We start from the raw sequence: 19,699 nt of genomic DNA, 5'->3' as shown, positions 1-19,699 counted from the left end.
GTACCAGTTAATAAATGTGCTTCTGCTCTTTCAATTAGTTAGAGGTTACTGTACATATGTTTGAAGTTGTATATTATTTTTTGTCTAGTTAGCAGGTTGACTTTTATCATAAGTAAAGTAAGATGTATGTTATAGCTATATAGGATGTAAAACAAATTAAATTGTCATATTCAGGTAAAAAAAAGCAGTATCCAATGATGACAGAATTAGTAAATTCCTCAAAGATATGGACCATCTGTGTGACTCACGACACTCTTGTTGACAATCGTGAATGATGGGTGGTCATACTTTTAGGTTCAGGTCACAGTTTTATCACTATAAACCTATGAATAATGACCAGAGTTGGACCAGTATCATTTGTTACTGACACATGCGGCCTTTCGGCACAGGAAAATCTCCCCAGTTTAATTAGTTTTTGTATTTGACATCTGAGCTTGTTTTTTCAATCATTAAGGATGTGATCCATGCCATAAGGGGTTGTTTTATTTGAAAATATTCACCAAATCTTGTTTGAAATCTGATAATATGTTTTACTCTCTATGTTATTAAATTACAGGTTTTTAAAGACCAACAATTTTTAAAGAAAAGCAGAAGAATTTAATTACCCGTCTTCTCAGTAGTGTATTTTGGATGGTGTTTATGAAAGGTTAGTTTTATTTCCTCAAGGTGTTAAATCTAACACATAAAGTAGTTATTTTCACTGTGTAGACATGATTTGGCTATGTAACATGTGTGCTACAATACAATTATATTGTCTCATTTACAAAAAGATATCGCCAAATAAAAGTCCCTCACCAGTAAAGCTTAAAAATAAACAATGATGATTTATATCAAAATCTGCAATCACATGTAAATAAAATTAACAGTCAGCATGCAAATAAACGATTTTGAGCAAAGTTATCATTTCATAAATATTCATTTTTTTTATTTATAGGAATAGATGAATAACTTATTTACTGTCCACATATCTGGACATTAAAGTGGTCATCATTGTTCAATAGAAACTGTTTGATCATAGACTTCTTAAACTCATTAGGAAAAGAGATTCCAGGAGCACATCCAATTCAATACCTTTTACTTCTCAGTTTTGTGTATTGTGATTGACCAAAAATTATAACACCAAAGAATTATCGTTGTTGGAAAATTGTGATATTCTTAAAGACAATACCTACATAGTAATACATATGAAGAACAGAGTCCAGGAATAAAACATAGTCCTGTATCAAGAACATATTCATCAAAGAGGCAAGACTTCCTTTTGAACCCCCCCCCCCTTCATGTATGTATATGCTTATACTGTCAACAGAAGGGGTTCAAACGGAAGTCTTTCCATAAAAAAGACCAATGTCAATTGACAAACTTACGTACACCTTGACTGTACTCTTTAAGTCCTAATCAAAGATTCATTAAAATATTGTCTTCCTTGACAGAATCATTACATATTAGTATATTGTTCAATTTTATAGCTTTGTTATTTTATTATCCATCAAGGAAAACAAACTACCTAATTACAACAGCATCATAATAGATCAGTTCATCATGACAAACGATATAGTCATAATTGAAGATGTGTTTCCACATTAAAATTTGTATTGTTATAAAATACTATTAATTATCATTTTTAATGTCATTATTTTTCAAAAGGTTAATGTCTTCATTTTACCTAATATTTTTCTACTACTGAAGAGTACAAGTTTTCCTATTTAATTTTGATAATGCGAACAAAATCATAGATGTAAAATCTGCTGTGAACAATGTTTTTTTTTCATAGTTCTAAAAAAACATACAATACAATTTTTATGTGTGTCTGTCCATCCATTATGCAAATAACAATGTCTCAACCCAAACTTTTCCAATTTCTTCATCATGTCGTAAACATAAGCATAAGATACTTGTATAATCTAGTTTTCCATGGAGCATTATATACTGATAGGATTTGATGTTCAAGGTCCTCTATATTTGAAAGTTATTGATAGGAATGAATATAAGTGATTCCATGGTATTTCACCAAAGTTTTATCAGAGGACCTTCCTTGTATGAAATTCAAACTCATAAGTCAATGACAAACCGACAACGCCATGGCAAAAAATGAAAAACAACCAAATGAATAACAACAGTATACAAAACACAACAAAGAAAACAAAAGACAAAGCTACAGAAACCTCACCAAAAACCATGGGTGATCTTAAGTGCTCCGGAAGGGTAAGCTGATCCTGCTCCACTTGTGGTACTTATCGTGTTGCACATCTAAGTACATACTCCGTAATAAGTCTTATACTCAACAACATTTTAGCCTACGGCCTTCATTTCCTACTTGAGTGACTGGTTATAAGTTTTGCAGTTACAAAATTGTAGATCCAAATCTCAGAAAAAAAAATGATGATTTGAATTAATGATATATACAATTTAATTAAAACTACTATAAAGGGGGTCTCATTAGGGGGGGGGTCTGATCCCAGATCCCGCTTATTGTTTTGTCAGATTCCAGTATCCCTCTTATCATTGTAATAATAACGCTTGTAATTTCACATGTCCCGCCAAATTTATTTCCAGTTTTCAAGCACAATAATTTGACTTTCATGTGTCACGCTTACAAAAAATTGGCCAATCCCGCTTCACCCTTAGACCGCAATGAGACCCACTATAAAGAAATGTCAATGTAATTGTTCTTTATGATTTAGTTGCATTTGTATAATAAACCCCCACTAGCAGGGCTATATTGCATTCACTATGTTTGTCTGTTTGTCATACTGTTAGTTCATTACTTTTCTCAGGTACTACTACACATGTTGACTTCATATGTGATAGTCTGTCAGACCCTTGCTTCTTGTGTTTTGATACTTTGAATTAAGAGAGGGGGTACATGCAACTTCTTAATCTCTTTTGCAGACAATAATTTTGTTCATATATTGAAGTGAGCACCTGAAGACCAGACAAATTTATCAACAGGTATAGTCAATAAAAATATTTAAAGATATTTTCTTCTGTGATTTCCTAATAATTGTGTATGATTTTGGTGGACTTTCGTGTTTGTATCATGACTTGAATATAGTTGGAAGTAAAAAAAAAAACAGTTTAATTTATTGCAAAAATATATACATCTATATAGATTTATGTTGAAACCAATTCTTTGTGTGTGAATTTTAGCTGGTCATATTTGAGTAAGGATCACAAAGTGCACCCATTTACTCCTAATTAATAAAAATATTAAATAATGACAAAAGGCCTTAAATTATGTGAGAATGGCTTTTTGTCATTATTTGGAATTGAAAAACTGTTAAAAGATCTATTTACTAGACATGATGACAAAAAGTACTTTTCACATGAGTGTGAAAATACCGTTAATATTGATATTTTTATATGTTCAAAGTAATATTTGTAATTTTCAATTTATTGCAAAACATTTAACATCTGTGTTTTCATTTTATTGTTATTAGATTTTAAGATATGAGTGGAAGATCAGAAATGTCACATGACCTAAAGTTTGATAACTGACATCTCGGTTTTTGACAAGTTTATCGTCATTTTTTACCTGAGCCTTAGTATTAAAGGGACTAGATATCACTGTCATACAAAGGTAATAGTTATGTGGTAAATTGTTCTAGATTGTTATATTTATTTTTTTTGCAAAATACTTTATATAATAAGTAGTTTTATTGTATCATTTTATTAAGTTTTTATTGCATATACTGGATTATACTGAAATAGTACTTTGAAACCTCGAAACATTTATTGAATATAGATTGGTTTATTTTTAAATTAACTATATTGTGAAGTGCTGTTATTTTTCTCAAAATTTTTGAATTTTTCCACAATTTTGTCATATTGATTTCAGAGTCTGAGAATATCATATGAAAAATAAAATTTCACAGGATGCAAGTAATGTACTTTTAAAAACCTTTGCTCATTGTACTAAAACTTTTCCTTTTTTTTTTTAATACAAATGCAATTTCCCTTATTTTATGTTGAAAGATGTCTTGGAATGAAGTTGTCTCAGTTAACCTCTGGTTAAAACATTTTTTAGATGGTTTAATCTAAATCTGCCTCTCAGTTCAGTACTGCAAGACAAAAACTACAATGATTATTCATTCTAGGAAGAACTAAAATATTATTCTCAATAAAATGTCAAACTGTACAACATACACTCCTTCATGGCTGGAATCTGAATTTTAGAATGTAAGGAACATGGTTTTAAGGAATTTTATTCAGTAACAGGAGCAGATAATAAAGCATCCAAATTTACTTTTTGTTTTTACAACATTGCTAATGAATGGAATCCAAAATAAGTAGAAAATTCACAACTTAATCAAATTGGTTGTGTGAAAATTGTCACAATTGCAAGGGAAAACAAATGTGCTGTTTATTAAAGCAGGCGTTATCTATTAATATAAAAATAAGAGGATTTGGTATGATTGCCAATAAGACAAATCTCCACCAGAAACCAAATGATGTAGAAGTTAACACTCTTAGGTCACTATGCCTTCACATAAGTTTGCTTGGAGGCAAATAAAGACTGTTTTTTTTCTATCATCAACAATAAAAATAAAATTGAGAATGGAAATGGGGAATATGTCAAAGAGACAACAACCCGACCAAAGAGCAGACAACAGCCGAAGACCACAAATGGGTCTTCAACATGTTATAAATCCTGTGCGTCGGAAGTACCTATCTGGATTTACCTTCATCAGGAATGCTCAAATCCGAAACTTGAAATACCAGGGATGTATAAATACTTGATGATTTAACTGACTCAAAGGGACATTGGTCTCTGGTGGAGGGTTGTCGTCATTGGCAATCATACCACAATTTATTATTATTTATATACACAGAATAGCCAAAACCTTCTAACGTTAATTTTACCTGACGAAGTTGGATTGGAACTTTAGGTTTCTAATAATTTTTTCATTTCTCTACACAAATTTATTTTTTGACATGTATGTTATAAATCAAGACCACAAATTTCAAGATTTATTATGTAGCATTTGTAGTGGCAGGAAATTGTCTATGGGTTTCTCTTACCAATGATTGCATGATTTCACAGAAAAAGAACTAATTTAAATGCCTGTAAACTGTAAGGAAAAATTTAACAAACATTTGATAAAAATATCTTTTGTCTTGTATTTTTTTTCTGGAACAGTATTGAAATATGAAATTGTGTGTTTTTCCTCAAACGTGTCAAAATCTAATAGAATTATTTGGAAAAGTAGGTCATGAAGGGTTTTTAGTTTTTGCATATTCCTTCAGCACATAACAAAATTAACTTTGTGTCCAAATTTCATGGAAAGATCAATGCAAGATCTCTTATGGATTGTAGGCCATACAGATGAAATAAATGTTAAGTTAATAAAAAAAAGACATTTTTGAATGACGCTTGATAATTTCCCTCTGCGAACTATTAAAAAAGAAAATGTACGTTTCAATACATTAATTAAGTAATTTTGATATTTTTTTATGTACATTGATAAAGTATCATTATTCAGTTTTTTTAATTTTATCTCAATGAGTGACCTTTAATAGATATTTTCACCCTTTCAAATTTAATATTCTGATGGTGAAAAAATGCATCAAAAGGGTGAAATTTGAAATTGTGATTAATTTAAAAGTTGAGGAGAATTCAATGACTATTTAATGACTCTGGATCTTTGGTGTCAACAACAAGTTTTTATCCACCAAGAAACAATGATCACTAACCGTAAATGTTAATATTTTCTAATGATGTCAGGCCGTCAAAATGTCTTTATCGTTTTAAAATTTTATATTTCCTGAAAAGAGGTGTGAGACATAATTGATGTTGGTGTGAAATTAAGGTCTTTAGGTGTACTCTGTCATTACTGGATTGGAAAAATATCATAGATATTGAAAACAATGAAGAACATATTCTGTTGGTTGCCATAGTGTTTGTACATTCTGTTTATTTCATTAGAAGGTCTTGTACGTTTGTTTCCTTATTGATACTAAAATTTCACTTTTTTCCCCTGCACATGGGAAAGGAGAGATAAATATATCAAAATTTTATGCTTTAGAATATAAATCAATTTGTAAAAATCTGACGAAGGCTATAGTGAATTATCTGAATTATCATCACATGAACTGAGATGGAACTTTTCCTTTAAATACCAATTAGAATCTGTTTCAAAATTAGGTTATTTCCCCTGAATTATCCTCTTCCCTCCCCCCTCCACAATTTTTTTTTTTTAAATGCAACAAACATGATTACCATTTCTTAAAGATTTAGATGCTTTCTACAAGTACTTTGAGAAATGATTCTGTTAATAAAAATTATTCATATTGGGTGCATAATCAAGCTGTATATATTTTAACATTTACTTTTTTTTATAGACAAAGAAATATCAAAAGTCTTTAAGTCTGAATTGGTTGCTGTTAAAATTAATTGGAAATGCTAAAAACAAATGCACAAAGAATGCAGTTTTATCCATGTCCCAAGTGCTCATTTAAATGCAAATAGTAATAATCAAAGGGGGTTTATAATTGCTTCATTGAATAGTATCCCCATTTTTAAAGGAAGGAAATGGAAAATGACAAGAAATCAGAGAATTCTTCAAAGATTGTGATCAGGTTTTAACTGTTAAAATGTGCAAATTACACAATACAGCAATTATTGTCTGAATTTTAATGTCTTTGCTGTGCATTTAAGATCTTAATCTTTTTTGTTAAATGAGAATTTTAGGGCACTACTGTAAAACAAATTTTGTGAAGGATCAAATAGTTGGATTATATCCCTTTTCAAGGTTAAGAGATAATATGACCTTTTCTGTATCCAATTTGTATCTCTGACATGCAATGTTTTTTTCCTTTTATTGCATTGAATAGCATATACTGTAATGTTTTATTGTACTCTAATCTGTTCTTTATGCCTAGCCTGTATCAAATTTTGCAAAGCTAGACTCAGATTTTGCACACGCTGTGGCATCAATGACACTTCAACATCTATATTTTTCTGTTTAGGTTTTCATTCACTTTCAAGCAGAATTTTAGACTGTAATTTTCATGTTTTTCTTTCCTTCTGCTCTACTACTGTGGATTCATCATTATTCATGGGATACCAATATTCGATGATTTCATTGGTGTAGTAGATACTTTTCAGATACACCCACTCGTCATGATATTTCTTAACATTTGCCCATCTGGATGTTTAGCAACAAATCAATAAATAAATCAACGTAAAACATGCCTTTGAAATTTGCGTCATATAAAACTTTTGATTGCCCTCTTGGCATCATCAATATCACGATACAGTGCAGAATAAGTTAAAACATTGGTACCTAATCACTCTTGTTAGTCTAACAGTCAATTTGGAATTTTTAGATATTCATGTTCATGGTTTACATGACCTTATATTCTTTATAAAAATAAGGAGATGTGGCATGATTACCAATGAGACAAATATCCACCAGAGTCCAAAAGACTTTCATGTAAGCAACTTTAGGTCACCATACAGTCTTCAACAATGAGAAAAACCTGTACTGTATAGTTAGCCATAAAAGGCCCCATTTTTATGCTTTTTGAAGGGAATGGGAAAAAATATATTGTTTCCCCATGAACACTTCTCATTTTGATTTTTCGTGTGAAATAGTCAGTATAATATTGTATTTATTGTTTCTAAATTATGCAGTTTATAGTACATTGTAATAAGATTTTTTAATGGCCCCGCCACAAAGATGATTTTTAGAATGCAAGTCAACTATCATGAATTACAGATGAGTTTACGTTTGGTTCCACTGCGTTGATTTTTGTCGAAATTACAGGCTTTGGTCTTGGAAAATTTGTGAAATTAACAGTTATACAGACTTCTTTCCTAAAGGCCTTCACATATTGAGTTGATTTTTGTCGAGCCTTCGACTTTTGTCGAAAAAGCGAGACATAGCGATCCTACATTCCGTCGGCGTCGGTGTCGTCGTCGTCGTCGTCGTCGGCGGCGTCCACAAATATTCACTCTGTGGTTAAAGTTTTTGAAATTTTAATAACTTTCTTAAACTATCCTGGATGTCTACCAAACTTGGACAGAAGCTTGTTTATGATCATAAGATAATATTCAAAAGTAAATTTTGTAAAAAAAAAATTCCATATTTTCCGTATTTTACTTATAAATGGACTTAGTTTTTCTGCCAGGAAACATTACATTCACTCTGTGGTTAAAGTTTTTGAAATTTTAATAACTTTCTTAAACTATCCTGGATTTTTACCAAACTTGGAGAGAAGCTTGTTTATGATCATAAGATAGTATCCAGAAGTAAATTTTGTAAAAAAAAATTCCATTTTTTCCGTATTTTACTTATAAATGGACTTAGTTTTTCTGCCAGTTAACATTACATTCACTCTGTGGTTAAAGTTTTTAAAATTTTAACAACTTTCTTAAACTATTCTGGATTTGTACCAAACTTGGACAGAAGCTTGTTTATGATTAAAAGCTAGTATCTAGAAGGAAATTTTGTTAAAATTTTGTTCCATTTTTTACATATTTTACTTATAAATGGACTTAGTTTTTCTTCCAGTTAACATTACATACAGTCTGCAGTTTAAGTTTTTAAAACATTTATTAGATTCATAAACTATCCTGGATTTTTACCAAACTTGGACAGAAGCTACTTACAATCAAAAGATAGTATAGAGAGGAATATTTCTATTAATTTTTTTCCTCATTTTTGTTGAGCCTGTGATTAACAGCAAAAGTAGGCGAGACACTGGGTTCCGCGGAACCCTTACGAATTTTTTAATATTTGAGTCTCTACTATGATGAGTTACAGATCAAGTTTATGCTTGGGTCTGCTTTGTTTTGCAATTGAATCATTATTCCTGGTTAGGAAGTATTCTCTATGATTTGTGTGTTAATTATTCATTGATGTTTTTGATCTGACCAGTATCTAGAAGATAGCTTCTTACAAATGCTCACAAGAAAATAAAATACTTATATTTGATTGAATTATTTATGTTATTCAACAAGCTGTAATCTTCCAAGTACCACTCAGTTCAATTGTTTCACTGCTTTTTTTAACATGAAAATTGAAATTGAGCAAATTATGTAAAATTTACTTGTTAAATGATCCTTTGGTTTGATCCACCTGGGACTTGAATATTTTTCTGAAAGAGAAAAGATCAGATGCAAGATCTAGATCTTCAAAGGTCAAATTAGCATTATTGTATCTTTTTTTTATCCTTTTGGACATGCAAGTTTTTTTACAAGCTGTGTTCAAATGAGTAAAGATGATAAAAGATTGACTCTGACATAAGATATCAAGAAACCAGTTTTAATTGTCTGCATGAATCATAATTGTAATGTAAGAATTTAAATGTGAAATCAAATGCTCAGGGTCTTCCATTCATTAGATTTAATGTTGTCCATCACACAAGTTTTTTTCTCAACCATATAGGTTTTTTTTTTAATGTTTCAACCTATTTATCTCAAGAATAATTTGATATAAAAAGGATAGATTTGTAAATGATGATGTACCATTAACAAAATACATTAGAGTAAAACGGACCAGTTGATGAACAATTATGAAATTTTAATTTCAACCATAATTGCTTTTTCATTTATAAAAACATCAAATGAATGTACGAAAAAAATTAAGAAAATGAAAAAAATTTTGGTACAAAAGCGAGGAAAATATATCTGGCTATTCACCTTACATTAAATTGACAAAAAACAAATTTATAACAATGACAAGTACAGATTATTTGTTTGTCAAGTAAGTTCTAAATAGCCATTAATAAGTTATACAGACATGAAAGGTTTATGTTCATAATTTATTTGTATACAGTTAAAAAATATCTTGTTAGATTAAAGACTACATCATAGTTTGTCCTTTGGTGAATATTGGCATAGCTGTCTACTATCAACAGGACTGGAAAATGAGTTACCCCTGTATTATTCAGAGCTGGACTTTATTCCTTATTTGGCTGCTAACCCACAGTTCAACAGTATGAAGTTGAACTTTTCAATAAAATAGGTGAACATAATTGAAATGGAAATTATTAGTTCGAGGCTTAATTAGAAAAAAAACTCTGCACATTAAACCTATTAGGGATAAGGTGATAGAAGGAGACGCTTTGTACAGCTGTCATAGTAGGGCTCTCAATCCTAATAGGGTTTCTGTCTATAATGAATGCTATAGGTAAAAAAGTGCCTTCTTGAATGTTTGTTTCAGGTTGCTGTCTTATTGACCACCTGTACACTAGTGGCTGTATTCTAAATAATAGATTTGAAATTTGTGTAATGTCCAAACCATTTCCTTATGATTTGACCATATTATGAATAGAAGGAGATGTGGGGCAATATTACCTCAGTGAGACAGCAACCCAGTGCCACAAAACACCTAGATGTAAAGATAAAGTCTTCAGCAGAAAAAGACCGGTGTATATTTAAAATTTGTTGTCACTTTCTGTTCAATTTTCTGCAATAAAACAATCTTTTGAAAATGTGGAAAGATGGCCTTCAAGTCTAATAATTGATAAGCCAGTATTTCTGAATATTTAAGCCATGAAAGAAACATAAACATTAAGCAAAAATTTACTCTTATGTTAAAATTCAACTCATGATTGCATATAAATGTATTTCTAGCCTCTGTAAAATATTTTTAAAATAATTTTTTCAATTTTAAATGCATTGTTTAATGATCATATGTCCCTGACCTTAATTATGACAATGCAAATTGTTTGATATTTGACATTTATTTGTATGTTAATAGTTGTAAATAATTGTGGTTAAAATCTTAGTGGTGACATATTTGCACCAAATTTGGATAGCTAATTTTGAATAGGGTGAATCGGAAGTCTGTAAAATGTGCATGGACTTTCAACTAAAGAATCTGCTTGACCAACTTAGAATGAAATTGAATTGTGAAGCCACATGTCATTTGTTTTTACATTAATCAAATCAACAAAACCAAATAAGGCACAAGAAATAACATTACTGAAATCTATTACATTTAAACACAAATGATTACAGCTCTGAATGTTAAGTGGAATGGAGATGATTATCCCATTACAATAATTATCTTAAATTGAAAACAAAATTCCCTGATAGACTCCAAAGTGTCGTCAGTTCTGTAGGCTACAAATTTGGTCTTCAAATGAAATTAACATCTGAAATATGTGACATGTGGTCAGTCTTTTTCTATCATGTACATGTATTTTGTGTTTCTTTACATCCCAACTCACAGAGGGGTGGTATACTGTAATGACCTTATCCATCTGTTGGGTACTGTTTGTCCATCCATCCATTTGTTCATCCTTGACTTTCACATTTTCTGTAATAAAGAATGAATTATTGATTTTCTTGGAACTTAAAAGTTTGGAGATTTGTTTAGGGATGAGTGCTCATAAACATGTTTAACCCAGCTACATTCTGGATGTGCCTGTCCCAAATAAGGATTTTGTAATTCAGTGGATGTTGTTGGTTTCTATCTATCATGGTTTTTTTTTAGTTTATTATTTTGTCATTAATCAGGCCTTTCAGGTGTTCTCTTTTGAATTGTTTCACATTTTGTCATATCAGGGTCTTCTATAGCTGACTATACGATATGGGTTTTGCTCATTGTTGGAGGCCGTACAGTGACCTATAGTTGCTTACATCTACTTCTTTTGGACTCTAGTGGATAGTTGTCTCTTTGGCAATTATAAGACATCTCCATATTATATCTTATTCTAAATAGAAATTGAGACAATCAAAGTAATTCCTCACACAGCTCTGTCAGGTGACCTTGACATCTTTTCTTGATATTGAATAAAGGTCATCAACTCTTCATAGTGCACCATTGTACTAAGTTTGATGAAAATCTTACAATCCTCAGAACCTTTATTATGCCTTCAATGTGCTATAGACATCTGTATATGCAATGGAGGATAAAGTTATTTTAATTTTAGGGGCGTGCATGATTCAATTTTTACATAATTAAAAATTCATCTTGTTTGATTGCCATTGAATTTACATCTGGTATGACAATACATCACCCCTATATGTATAAATCATATTATTTGCCTAGTAAATTAAATTGGTAGTTCCATTATAGCTGATGATCTTTGAGTTTATTGAACATGAAAATGAAGTGATATTTTTGTAATAAGCGTGAAATCATTGAGGATTCCATACATGGTTATGTATTATTCATGAGGATTAGAATTACCGGGTACTAGATTCCCTTTTAATTAGAACATCATTACCACATAACCTTTTCAAAAGTACTATCATTTACACAGAAATTGAATTCTTTTCTGATATAGACAATGGATTAATGTTGAGTTGAATGTTTTCATTGATTTGTCTTTGAACAGCATACTGAAGAACTTTATGTTGAAACATTAAAATGTGTTTTAGAAATACCTTCATAAAAATTACAATATACACTTTTTTTTAAGGAAAATTTGATGAATGAAAGTAAGATTAAATTCATGAATAATAATACATTTTCAACAAGAACTATCATTTACACAGAAATTGAATTCCTTTCTAATATAGACGTCAGATAGATATTGATTTGAATTTTTTTAAAGGTTTGAACAGCATAATGAAGAAAATTACATTAAAACATCAAAATGCATTTAAGAAATACCTCCATGAAAATGAATGTATGCACACTTTTTTAGGAAAATTTGATAAATGAAAGTATGATTGAATTCATGAATAATTCAGTGTTTGTGTGAATGATGTGAGGATATGTAAAAATCTAGCACAGAACATTTGAAGAAAACATGAAATATGGAGAAGTTATATTATTCTGAAGATGTCTGTATGTACTTTATTTTGATTTTGCCTTGCTGTCTTATTGATGTATATCCAGTAAACCCTTTTATTTATATGGTACTCCTGAAGGGTGATTGGGGAATAGAAATATGGTCGCCATTGGTCTTCCTCCGACTGGCAGTAAAACCCTCGCCAAAGTGGGGCCTCCGTTTGGCTGTGCGGGATGTTAAATCAGATGCCTCGTATAAAGAGAGTGCCACGCTCTTTGCATGTTCAGAACCCTTGCAACAACTCTTTGAGGGGTCCGTAGGTGGCCTGTTGCCAGGCTAAATTTCTGTCCCTATCCAATATACCCTCATTTTCCCGTGGCAGTCCAAATTTCCCCAACCTTCATCCCAGATGGCTTCTATTACAGGACCTACCTGTTGTATTAATTGTTAATTTGTTCTCGTCCTGAACATGCATGAAATATTTGCCACTGGACGTTAAACAACCAAAAAACAATCAATCTATTATTTTTATTGTTGAATAATGATTGAAATAAATTGCTATTACTGTCATTTTTGCAAACCATCCACACACATCCCTAATTGTCAAGAAATAGAAGTGATATTCGATAAGCTTCTGCATGGTTACCAGCACTCACTCAGACCAGTGATAAAGATTTTATAAAGGATAGATGTGTATGACTAATTCAGATCGCAGGAATAGCTCTCAAACTATGAAAATGCAGATGGCCTCAACAACATCCCAATTGGTCATACACTAAAATGAGGTCAAATTTAATTTGTTTGTTGATTAAAAAAAACATAATGTATGTAGCCTCCATGAAATCTGATAATTGAGTTTAGTTTTATATCTTTTTTTAGATTTGATATTCAAGAAAGATCAAGAAAAACAGTTTAAAGTAAAGATTTTTGTTTTTAAAGGTAAACTAAACTGCACATCTTGTAAATACCTATGAACATTTGTTTTAAAAAAGTCTGTACAAAACTGAATCGGTATTGGATGTTATTAAATTTCAATTAAAAAGACTAGGTTTTTGATATAAGGATCAATATTGGTGCTTAATTCTACAAAATTTTAGTTCAGTCATTCTAAGGAATTGCAGACCATTTTGTGATCCTGAAATATGAACATTACACTAGTCATTTTTTAGCTTGCTGTTCGGTGTGAGCCAAGGCTCCATGTTGAAGGCCGTACTTTGACCTATATTGGTTTACTTTTACAAATTGTGACTTGGATGGAGAGTTGTCTCATTTGCACTCATACCACATCTTCTTATATCTATCATTTAAGTGTTCATTGTAAATTTGCTTTCAGAAAATTTCTTGCAATCCCTGGATCTACAAAGAATCTACAGTTTCTTTATCAAAAACAAGTACATCACATTAAACTGTTTTTACAAAATGTAAAGTTGATCCCTGCATTCATGGAGACATTCCTTAAAAATGTAGACATGACAGTTGAGCGAAAGCTATAAAATTATGGTATTTTTCAAAATATGTAACCTTGAATAATGTCATATGATCATTGTTAAAGGAGGAAATGTATTTTGAATTTGCTTCCTTCAATTTTTTTGCCTACATCATGTACATAATTCAATCCGATTTGATTGAAATCCAGATCCTTTATCCACAATTGGTTTACAAGACTTGTAAGCAAAGCATGGACATTATAAAGATCTGCATTTCAATCAAAATGATTTCAATCAGATTTGAGCTAGTTCAATCCTTTAAGTTCCAGAGATAAAAGGGCTCCATTGCAACTGGAGAGTGTCCAAGAGAGGGTTATTTGTGCTCAGCAGATTACTGGTCAAATACAATACTCAGTCCACAGTTGAATTTGATATTCAATTGTTCATAATGTTTTATCCAACATAGATGTATATATTTTATTTATATAAATTACTGTAATCATAAGGAAAGACCTTCACATTTGATAATTACATTTTTCAGACAAAATTGTCCATCCACTTTTAAGCTCAGAATTAACTTTAGATTGCCATCTAAGACTGGTGATATGTTTCTGATTATTACCAGATTTTTGTCCTTGTCAAAAATTTGCCGTCACATTTCGGATGATTTACTTGGTATTTTATACAATGATTTTTATGTTAGTGAATTGTGCTTACATTTCTGCCTGATTTAACTTTTATTTAAAATTCTATAGGTCCATACTCCTTGTGTCCACTCGAATAAAGTTTAGAATAATAAAGGATCTTAAACTATGGGTGTCCGAATGTCTGAAACGCCCATCTGTATTGAGAAAGTTGAATACTGGATCTATTTATCTGAATTAAGGGTGCTACTTTGGTTGATATATCTTACAAGCTGCTGTTCTCCAAATAAGATAAAAAGACAGGAAAAGTCATGAATAAAAGAGAGATGTCATCTTGTATGATACTGCTGTTTGAAGTGTCTTTTTTCTTCATTGCCTTTGTCTGTTTTGACCTTTCATGTGCATCATTGAGAAAGAAAATTGAGTAAACTTAATTTTCTCTGAGGGTTTTTTTGTGGGAAATACAAAAACATTATTATGCAGGTTTTTTTCTCTTTGTTACACAATTTCATTTTTTAAGCAAGAATGGAATTATTTAAATTTTAATCGTAAAATTCTCATGGATTAAATGTTGTTAGTTTTATATATCGAACAATTCAGACAGATTTTGGAATTGATACAAAATCTATTAAATAGTAAAATGATTTTTAAAGAAAGGATAAAACGTTATCAACTTATTAATCAGTTTAACCGAAATAAGATCTCATTACCGCCCAATGGTGCACTTGTAATTGCATTTTGTGTACAATTGAAATTAGTTACAATTTCATGTTTTCAATGTAGTATTGAATTTTTCCCATTGTATGATACCCTTTCCCTTATTTTGTTCTTTCTTTGTAGAGATGATAAGATCAGGTACGACTACATTTAGTAATTTAAATCTGATTTTAAAGATAAAAACACAAGTGTATCAGATTCATTCTGAAGATAAACATATATTATGTTGCGTTTTATTAAAAAGTATATCCAATATACAGTAATAAAAACAGTTCCCTCTTCCCGATGATTTTGATCTCAGTTAATGGTTTGAAAATATCTCAGCTTTCCTTTGTAGAAACTGTAATGGAATGATAATTGAGAGAAAAATTTAGCTTTCTAGTCTTAAATGGGTTTACCATCAAACTCTGATCTCTAACAGTAAGAAAGTCAATATGTTTGTTTCCATTTTAACCCAGGCTAATGGGAATGGAACACTTAAAAAAGGACTAAATAAATTTCTACATCTATCATGTCTATGTGTAATTGAATCCCAAAGTGTATTTTTTAAACTATATAAAAGTAAGAAGATATGATATGATTGCCAATGTAGACAACTATCTACAAGAGTCCAAATGATGTTTATTTGTCACTGTACAGCCTTCTACAATGAGCAAAATCCATACCATATTATGTTATATACATTATATAGTTATGTGCCCTTACACTTGCAATAATAGGCAAATTTAAGGTCTCCAATCTATTAGCTTTTTACCAACTTATTTCATATAATGAAATGCTGCTAGGGACATTGACTTTTGTTAATTGACTTTTCATTCCAGTTTTATGCCCTTTGATAATTTAGAATATAGACAAATCGGAATTTTCTGTTTAACAACTGAACTTACCCAGACATTTACATTAGATACATTTGACACAGGCCAGGTTGAACTTGGATATGTTCTAGTATTGTATTTAAGTTTTGGCTTTCATTATGCAGAAAAAAGATTTGATTTTTTAGAATAAAGTCATTCCAATTTTCATACAATATTTTAGGAACCATTGAACACAAGTTGAGATTCATTCTGATCAAAATTTAATCCATGTTTTGTTTCTTAGTTATTCCCCTTGAATTTACCTTATTTGTGTTTGCCCTATTTTATAATGACTCAGTCAAGTGCTTGAGGCAGTGAGAACTGTATTTATGAAGGCATTCTATGTTTGGTATATTAAAATGAAAATAACTTATAGTAGAAGAAATTTTAAAATCTAATAATCTGACTATTGGTAAAATACACGATTACAGTAGTGAAATATAAGGGAATTGAAATTTGTCTAAAGACAGTTTATACAGCTTGAACATGTTGCCATAAAGTCTTCTTAATTCGGATAGTATCAATGTTTCATATGGCTTTGGAGAAAGTTGACACCAATTATAAATTTCGTTTAAAATCATTGGAATGTAAAAGAACCAAAAAGATTTTATCATGTTTAATTGAAATTAAAACTAACCATGTATGATAAAATCTGATGTTGACTAGAGTTGTCAATGCCATGCTTTAACAGGAACATTTAAATTGTAATTTACGATAAAATTTCAGTCTATTCTGAAACTAAATAACTGGTAATTACTCCGATTCAATTCATAACTTCATGATCATGTATTGTAAACTTTTCAACATACTGGCATACTGTAAATAACTTAAAAGCATGGGAGACAATGTCCTGGGCAGGTAGACTTGTACCATAAATACTGTTCCATCAGTTAGGGTACCAGTTATACAGCATCATTAACAAGTTTTAGCTGTCCCAACTAGTTGTCTAGTTTTATAGATTGTATATTGTGTAAATCAAACCACAAAAAGTTAAAGTGCATTAACCTGCTCAATTTGTGAGTTATTGCTTCAATTTTTCAGCTGTTTTGACCATCATTGTAATGGCTGAATACTGTTTAACTTTAATTGCACCACAAATCAATTAATCAATCAATTAATTAATTGATTAATTAATCAATCATCATCATCTTTATCTTCATCTTTAACTTATAGGTCAATCAAACAATCACTATCTATAATAAAAAATATTTTGTTTTAAAGATGATTGTCTGAAATTGGTCTATAGTGCAGTGATATTGAGCACTATTTCTAAAACACATCACAAACCTAATATAAAAAGATGAATATGTGGTATGATGACCAATGAGACAACTCTCCACCTGAGTCCAAATGTCATAAAAGTTAACAACTATAGGTCAAACTCTATTTTTATAATTAGTAATAAGATGACAAGTACCAGGAGGAATTTTTGTCCTATTCCAGTTATTTAGTCATCTCTGTAAATAATATAACTGGAATGTTTTGGGAAGTTACATACAGATAAATCCCTGTTTAATACACATATATGATCCATTATTAACAAAGCATGTGACATAACTTTTATAATCACCATTGACATCGCTGGCTTAGGAACATTACTCTTTTTATATATATTTCATAATCTTTGGGTCTTAATCCACCAAAAGTGACTTGGTCATTCTCTCTAATCCTCACAAAAGCTATTTATATTATTATTGTTATTTTAAAAACAAAACCAGCAGTGTACTAATTGATGATTAATATTACGATATGTTGTTGCTTCTGGGAACATTGTTGGGAAAGGATTTGTTAGCAAAACTGTTGTATTATTGAAATGGAATTAAGTTTTAAAGTAGCGCTTTAAAATTAAAATTGTATCTTTTGGGGATGATTAAGATTAAAATGCAGATTAAATATTATTTATATATATAAGGGTATTGTGAAGTCAATCCTTTTATGTGAGTTGATAATTTCTTAAAGAATAACAAGAGATTTCAGTTTTTTATGTTTAAGAGATTAATCATATCAAAGGAAGGAAAAAAACTACATGTATAACATAAAAAAACTTATTTTGCACAGAAGACAAATATCTACTTTCAAATAACTACTTTCGGGAAACAATAATTATGAGGGGGAAAAGAAATACATTTATTGAGTTGATGGAAATTATTATTGAGGAAAGTGACAAAAAATATGATTCTGTACATATATAAGTCAGGTCTACATACAAATGAACAAAAAAGATAAGTTTGATTTCAAAACTTATATTGACATCTGAGGAAAAGAAGGAAATAAATGCAAAATTTATTCAAATTACCAATAAAAACTTTATATTTGGAAGTATTAAATAAGTCTTATTACAAATTGATGTATAAAATTATATCTGTCATATTTTTTTAGTATGATTTACATTTAGTCATAAACTGTTTTGTTGAAGTCATAATATGCCTTGTGAGTTAGACAAGAAGCGGGAAGTCAAATTGCGCATTATAGACCTATCATGCTTAATTTAAACATTTAACAAATTAATCGACTATAATTTTCCTTTCAATTCCTCAAAAACATGCCAAATTACAGTTTTAAAGGATATTTAATGCTAATATAAATTTTCCCACCATTATATCAACACTATTCTATCCTAGTTTACATAAAAATTAAGTAAATCTATCTGATCGTTTTATTTGTGTTAAATCTAGTAAACTAAATCCAGAACTAATACCTTCCATTGTAACCTTTTTTACGATCGAAAGACTTGAATCCCGTGCCCTAAGGCTGTTAGGCCTAGCACTTTGTAACAAAACAAGGTGCATTGAATTGAATGATACTTAAGTTTGATGTGATTGGCTGAAATTTTATTCGTTGATTTCATTTTAATACCACCTGTTGACAAACATGATAGAATCATATTACAGTCCATTTAAATTTTCTAGTTTATATTTTTTTTTCGTGTGTGGTGTAAAATTATCAACTTTGTAGTGTTTGGAGTTTATGTATATATTCTAATAAGGCATATTCATTTTCATTGGTATGTATATTTTTGATACAGTATCAGGGGAGTTGTTGTTCCATTCTTTTGAAATGAATTTAATTTGATATTTGAAAACACAGTTTTAACTTATATTTTCAATATGGTATATTTCATGATGAAATACAGATGAAGAAATTTTTTTAAAAAATCCCAAGAAATGATCTGATTAATTGTATACACCAGTTTTAGTTTATATATATTACTAGGAAGATACTTTTTTCATGTAGTTTGCTGAATAAGTTACTTTTTAATTTATTTTATATTTATAAAAAAAACTGTAAGATATGAATATTTACTAAATTAGACATTGACATGATTTATGAAGACACCTGTTTTTATGTCTTTTGGTTGTTTTTATTA

General features: G+C 30.1%; 1 protein-coding gene across 3 annotated transcripts in view; it reads left to right on the top strand.

The window, feature by feature from the left end:
• Nucleotides 1-2,895: 2,895 nt before the first annotated feature.
• Nucleotides 2,896-19,699, top strand: part of LOC127714229 (protocadherin-9-like) — a 38,719-nt gene continuing 21,915 nt past the window's right edge. The window contains exons 1-3 of one of the 3 annotated variants that reach the window (XM_052220266.1): nucleotides 2,896-2,949; nucleotides 3,438-3,577; nucleotides 13,570-13,629. The gene's annotated coding sequence lies outside the window, so the exon portion shown is untranslated. Of the gene's footprint in view, nucleotides 2,950-3,437; nucleotides 3,578-13,569; nucleotides 13,630-19,214; nucleotides 19,337-19,699 lie in introns of those variants that run through there. The other 2 variants (XM_052220267.1, XM_052220268.1) reach the window with 2 other exon arrangements.

Source organism: Mytilus californianus, unplaced genomic scaffold (genome assembly GCF_021869535.1).
Source record: "Mytilus californianus isolate M0D057914Y unplaced genomic scaffold, xbMytCali1.0.p SCAF_9, whole genome shotgun sequence".
In the NCBI taxonomy this organism is placed as follows: Eukaryota; Metazoa; Mollusca; class Bivalvia; order Mytilida; family Mytilidae; genus Mytilus; species Mytilus californianus.
This window is presented reverse-complemented; position numbering and strand designations above follow the sequence as displayed.